We start from the raw sequence: 6,897 nt of genomic DNA, 5'->3' as shown, positions 1-6,897 counted from the left end.
TTGATGTCAGCTGTCCTCCATTCCGGTCTCAGCACTTCTGCTGTGTGGTTTTAGGAAAGCTGTTTTCCTCTAAGCCTGAGTTTTCCCATCCGTGAAGGGGGAGAATGGCCAGTGTCACACACTGTGCTGTGCCTGGAGCCAGGGAGGTCATGGGGCCAATGGTGGGTGGAGTGGCCCCAGGTAGGTTACTGAGCCTCCTCGGCCTTAGCGTCTCCTTCTGCACACAGGGGTAAGTTCACCTCCCTGCTAAGCGGGGGCATCAGGGCGACGTTAGGTGAGGTGACACCTGGAGTGAGAATCAGCACTCAGCTCACGTCAGATCCCTTTCCTAGGAGAGAACAGTAAACCCAACCAGCTTTTCTGAGGAATGAACACTGTGCTGCCATTGAAATAAGGGTGAGAGATATTTTCTACCACATTTTACTTTAGCCAAAGTGAACGTGCACACGCACACACACACACACACACTTACAAAGATTTTTCTTTTTTTGAGATGGAGTTTCACTCTTGTTGCCCAGGCTGGAGCGCAATGGCGCGATCTCGGCTCACTGCAACCTCTGCCTCCTGGGTTCAAGTGATTCTCCTGTCTCAGCCTCCCGAGTAGCTGGTATTACAGGCATGTGCCACTACTCCCGGCTAATTTTGTATTTTTAGTAGAGATGGGGTTTTGCCCTGTTGGTCAAACTGGTCTCGAACTCCTGACCTCAGGTGATCCACCCACCTCAGCCTCCCAAAGTGCTGGGATTACAGGCATGAGCCACCCACGCCCAGCCTACGATATTTTACCTTAGCCAAAGTGAACACACATACACACACATTTACAAAGATTTCTGATCTAAACCTGATATATTCATTTATCTACTCTGGGATTCTTTTGTTCATTGTCTTCATGAGTGAACTGTCTGACTTGAAAGTGTTTGGTGAAGGCAAATGGGTACTTTAACAACTCTGTTCATTTAAATTATTATTTAAGGACTAGACAGGTGTTTCATCATGGGAACTCTTTAGTATGTGCTTCTTGTCGGCCTCAGGAATCAAAGTGATTTTAGCATTATGGAATATGTTAAAGTAAACTTAATTCTTGTTGCAAATCATGAACGTTTTTATATATCAGTGAAAAGGGACTTATGTGCTGAGATATCCAGTGTATCACCCAAGACCCATCTGTATAACTTTGGATGAGTAAGATAATTTTAATGGCCTTCTATTCCAGTGGGCTTCCTCTCTAAAGAGAGGCCGAGCAAGAACACTCCAACAAGTAACACTTCATCATATGATGCATTTTGCGAACAGAGAAAAAATATATCTATATATAGTGGTTTTCAAAAAAAGGAGAAAAATAAATAACAAGTGGACTGACTTAAAATCAAAATTGATTAGAAGAGTCCTAGGTTATTGTTATCTGTTTATTTCTTTAAAATATTGACCATATATTTAAAAAACTAATTGAAGAGCTCATTTAATTCAGTATTTCTTCAACTTTCTGTCATTCATATATTCCCTTCATGTTTCTGCCATATCTGAATATTGCTTATGCTAATTTTTGTTAATATTCTTTAAATAGATGCATACTTTTTACTTATTTATTTGATAAGAAAGATTTTAGGCCAGGCGCGGTGGCTCACACCTGTAATCCCAGCACTTTGGGAGGCTGAGGCGGGCAGATCACGAGGTCAGGAGATCGAGACCATCTTGGCTAACATGGTGAAACCCCGTTTCTACTAAAAATACAAAAAATTAGCCGGGCACAGAGGCGGGCGCCTGTAGTCCCAGCTACTCAGGAGGCTGAGGCAGGAGAATGGCATGAACCCGGGAGGCGTGGGTTGCGGTGAGCCGAGATTGCGTCACTGCACTCCAGCCTGGGCAACAGAGCAAGACTCTGTCTCAAAAAAAAAAAAAAAAAAAAGATTTTAGCACTACTATGAATGTGAATCCATCATTGCTTGTCATAAATAAACAATCTGTGAGCCTCCTTGGTGCATTTCTCTAGTATCCAACTCATTTACCTGTTGAGAAATTATATCCCTAAAAATAAGCACTCTTGGTTGTTTGAATCTTTGTTTGTTAAAAAAAAGTGTGCTTTTGTGAATATGGAATCAAAAATTAATACACATGCATGTCAACTTACCGTGGGGTTACGTCTAGATAAATTCATTTTCACTGAAAATATTGCAGGTATGGTTGTTGCCCTGGAGTCAGGAGCCTGAGGTGGCTCTCTGTGCCCTGAATAGGGATGGCTGGAGAGGTGGGGACACCCGTTCCCACTGAGCCAGGTCTTTCTCTTTGGCATCATCAAAGATAAAGCCGAGGAACAAGGGGCCTGGTGAATCCCATCACGAGAAAGCCACCAGCCTGCCTGTGCTCACCGGGAGAGTTGATTTAACTTGCTGTCCGAGGGTGCACATCATGGGTGAAGCTTGGAGCATCTCCATCTGGGGATCTCCGCCATCTGGGCATCTCCTCCGTGCCCGACAGGGGGCCTTTTGTAAGGATTGGCTTGTGTGCGTGGCTTTAGGTGGGCCTTGCAATGTGGGAAATGCTTAGGTAGGTTGGGAAAGGTGGGGAATGCATTAACTGTGGGAATGGTCCCTTTGTAGCCAGAAGAATCTTTTCCATGGTTTTCCTTGTCTGTGGGCGGTAGCTGTGGTATGGGAACCAAAATCTCACCTAATGACCATATGTGTCACAGGTCCCATCACTGGCTTCTCAGAATTAACTTGTTAGGTATTTTATTTCATGTATGTCTAAGCACCTCCTAAAATCATCTTTTTATTCCTCAGTTATGGCATATTCCACGTGTGGTGCACATCCCAGTTTTCAAAGCACGGATCTGTTCTAACATTGGCTGACACATACATTTTCCTCCTTAACATTCCCCAAGGGCAGTTGTTTGCTTTTGCCTTAAACATTTCAGTGAAAGGGAATGCAGTGCTGGAAAAAGCCATCACCACGCTGCTGAAGGTCTCCCAGCACTGGAAGCCTTTTCAAGCGGTGCTTCTAGCTCTTTGCCTCCTGCAGGTTTTGTTCCTGTTCTTCTAGTTCTCTCCTCTGCCGTTATGCAGGGGTTACTGACGTGACCGTTTCTTGGCTCCCAGGACGTTACACACTTTATTAAAAAATATGAGTGATCACGAGGTCAAGAGATCGAGACCATCTTGGGCCAACATGGTGAAATCCCATCTCTACTAAAAATACAAAAATTAGCTGAGCATAGTGGCGTGTGCCTGTAGTCCCAGCTACTTGGGAGGCTGAGGCAGGAGAATTGCTTGAACCCAGGAGGCGGAGGTTGCAGTCAGTTGAGATTGCGCCACTGCACTCCATCCTGGTGACACAGCGAGACTCCATCTCAAATATATACATACATACACACACACACACACACACACACATATATATATGAGTAGTGAGTTGGCCCTTAGAACTGCCCCATCCCCCAGCTTCTCCCTGGCTGCTCTGAATGATTCCTCACTGTTTCTATGTAGATCCTGCCACTGTTGCCTCCCCGGTCTACATGCAAGTGTTCTGCCCTCTTGGCATCCTGTGTGCACTCAGATCAGAGAGACAGGATGGACACGTAGTGAGTGAACCACCATCTCATGGTTACTTTGTGAAGTTTCAGGGAAGGTCTTTTGTTTCAGCCATGCTAAATATTGCCAGTATTCAGGAGTTGATTCTGTAATTGGCGGCTGTTGTTAGCCCTCAGATGTGTGTCACCCACAGTGTGTTCTGCTCCCCCAGCTGCAGCTGACCAAACACACCCGGAAGCTCTCATGCATCAATCAGCCTCCTTGGTGCATTTCTCTAGTATCCAACTCATTTACCTGTTGAGAAATTATATCCCTAAAAATAAGCACTCTTGGTTGTTTGAATCTTTGTTTGTTAAAAAAGTGTGCTTTTGTGAATATGGAATCAAAAATTAATACACATGCTTGTCGACTTACCCTGGGGTTACGTCTAGATAAATTCATTTTCACTGAAAATATTGCAAATTCAAAGTATATTTTTGGACTTACAATATTTTCAACTTACGATGGGTTTACCTGAACCCCATTCTAAGTTGAGAGGCATACAGAATGTTTATGTTTTTGTACCATCCTGAAGTAAAAAAATCTTAAGTCCAACCATCCTAAACTGGGAACCATCTATTATGTAATCATAAAGCTGGTGGATCCCAGTTTAAAGGGCTCTCAGCGACGCTATGGGTTACTACTGCCACCTGCTGGTAGAACATTTCTTTGTCGATGCAAAAATAATTCTTGAGTTAGTGGTAACATTCTGCGTCTTGAGGAGGGCTCAGATTGCGCCTGCAAATACATTTGTCAGCTTACAGATACAGTTCTTTCTAGAAACCAAGATACCACCAAGGATGAAGACGGCGCCTATTTGGGGATTGACTTGTTGGTTAATATATGAGAATTTCCTTGAGGTGAGGTCTCCAGTCATGTAGTTTCTGGCTCCCTTTGGATCAGCTTTAGATGGGAACAAAACAAATGTACAACAAAAAGAATCAGAGCAGTGGTTGCATCTTGGGTGAGGGTCAGGAATTTATCTGAAGGGATCCTGAGAGAGTTTTCTTGGGGTGACAGTAATGTCTTTATCATAACCAGGCTTGGGTAGTAGAGTGTGAGCATTTATTGAAATCCATTTATTTAATGGCTTACTTAAGATTTGTGCACTTCATTGTATGTGAACATTATCCCCCAAATTAAAAAAAAAAGAACCATAAACAAACACTGAAGTCAAGTTAATGACATGTGGAAATGAATTGGTTGTTTGCATCTTTGAAATACATCAAAAATAATCGGCTGGGTTGATGAAGGGGTGGAGGAATGATAGATGGGGGGTAATTAATAAAGTATAGTGCAACCTTAATTGTACAATTGAGATGGGGGATATATGAAAGTTCACTGGGAAATGCTTTATACTTTTCTACGTGTTTGAACAGTTTCATAATAAAATGTGAGGAAACAATTTCTTATCAGATGATGGGCACTTAGAACTAGTTATCATTAGTTTTATAATCACTCTCTGAGATAAATAGCAATATTGTCTTAAAATATATTAGGAAATGAGTTTCAGAATTTTTTTCTGTTTTTGAGATGGAGTTTCACTCTTGTTGCCCAAGCTGGAGTGCAGTGGTGTGAGCTTGGCTCACTGCAATCTTTTTTGGCTTCTGCTACAGAGATAGCCGAGAGAGGGTCGGTCTCTCTCTGTCGCCCAGGCTGGAGTGCAGTGGCACAATCTCGGCTCACTGCAAGCTCCGCCTCCCGGGTTCACGCCATTCTCCTGCCTCAGCCTCTCCGGGTAGCTGGGACTACAGGCGCCCGCCACCACGCCTGGCTAATTTTTTGTAGTTTTAGTAGAGACGGGGTTTCACCGTGGTCTCGATCTCCTGACCTTGTGATCCGCCCGCCTCGGCCTCCCAAAGTGCTAGGATTACAAGCGTGAGCCACCGCGCCCGGCCACTGCAATCTTTGCCTCCTGGGTTTAAGCGATTCTCCTGCCTCAGCCTCCTGAGTAGCTGGGATTACAGGTGCCAGCCACCATACCTGGCTATTTTTTTGTATTTTTAGTAGAGATGGGGTTTCTCCATGTTGGGCAGGCTGGTCTCGAACTCCTGACCTCAGGTGATCCACCTGCCTCAGTCTCCCAAAGTGCTGGGATTACAGGCATGAGCCACCGCACCTGGCAGAGTTTCAGAATGTTTAAGGAAGTAGATAGAACTTATACAGTTAATAGGCAGTAGAATTCACATTCACACCCATATTATCTAGGTCCAAGTTTAATGGTCTCTCTGTAAATGCCTTGCTTTTTACAAATTAAAAAACGAAGCATCTTTTGAGAATTAAGGAGAGGGGTGGTGGGGCAAATTTGTCCTACCAATTGAAAAAATCAGCCTTAAGCTGCTGATGCTGAGTCAGGAGTACAGTTCACCTTCAGAAAGAACAGCTCATCATTGAACAAGGCACTAGCATTTGAGAACTTCCAGAACATCCCTAGATTTGCCCCGTATCTGCAGCCTCCACCTCATTTCAGTATAGGAACAAGTCATCCCTGGCACTTGATTTTATCTCCAATTTGTTTCAATATATGGAACTGCACTAATTCTCAATGTTAAGAAATTTAATGTTAGTTTTAAATCCTATAGAGACCAGAAGCATATTCTTACTGCTTTCCAGACACTGCTATGCAGTCTGTCAAAATGTATCACCATGTGTTTTGATGTTATAAAATGAGGACATCAAAAATAATGGCCTAAGAGGTAAGTGACCCATGTTTCTGTTCAAGCTACAAAATTGTTGGCTGAAATTGTGCGTGCATCATGCAAAGTGACTTTGCCTTGGTTGCATCCGCAAAAGGAAAGGGTGCCTTGGTGATCTGTATCATGTCTGATTTGTCCTCTACTTCACAAGCATCATTCAATGGGCCCACAATCTCTGGATCCAGCTGGGGTAGTTGTCACTGTGATAGGCCCTGTCGTAGCACTGGTACCTCTCTCCCCTCTGATACCAACTGTGTGGTACCAGAAAGATCTTTTGTTTCCTGGATCACCCTGGTATAGGCCAATGAGTGATGGCATCAGGTCAGAACATCCTGATGCTGCCTCCACCCATTTCTGTCCATCCTGCATTTACACCTTCCTCCCCACGGAGTAGTTTCCAACAGCTGGGCCCCAAAGATGCTTCTTCCTACAGTTTCCTTCACTACCATGGGATACAGGAGACATTTCTGTAGCCTGCAAGTGTCTCTAGCCACTGGGTGTCACTGCTGACCCACAGAAATCCTGGAAAAGCAGCTTCAATGTGGAAAATATCATGGTTATGTTTTCAAAAGTGTTTTGCTCAGAAATACGTAATCACTTGTTCAACAAAAATATCTTTTCCAAATCACCAGGAT

This window comes from Hylobates moloch, unplaced genomic scaffold (genome assembly GCF_009828535.3).
Source record: "Hylobates moloch isolate HMO894 unplaced genomic scaffold, HMol_V3 SCAFFOLD_1, whole genome shotgun sequence".
Lineage (NCBI taxonomy): Eukaryota > Metazoa > Chordata > Mammalia > Primates > Hylobatidae > Hylobates > Hylobates moloch.
Note: the sequence above shows the minus strand (reverse complement) of the source record.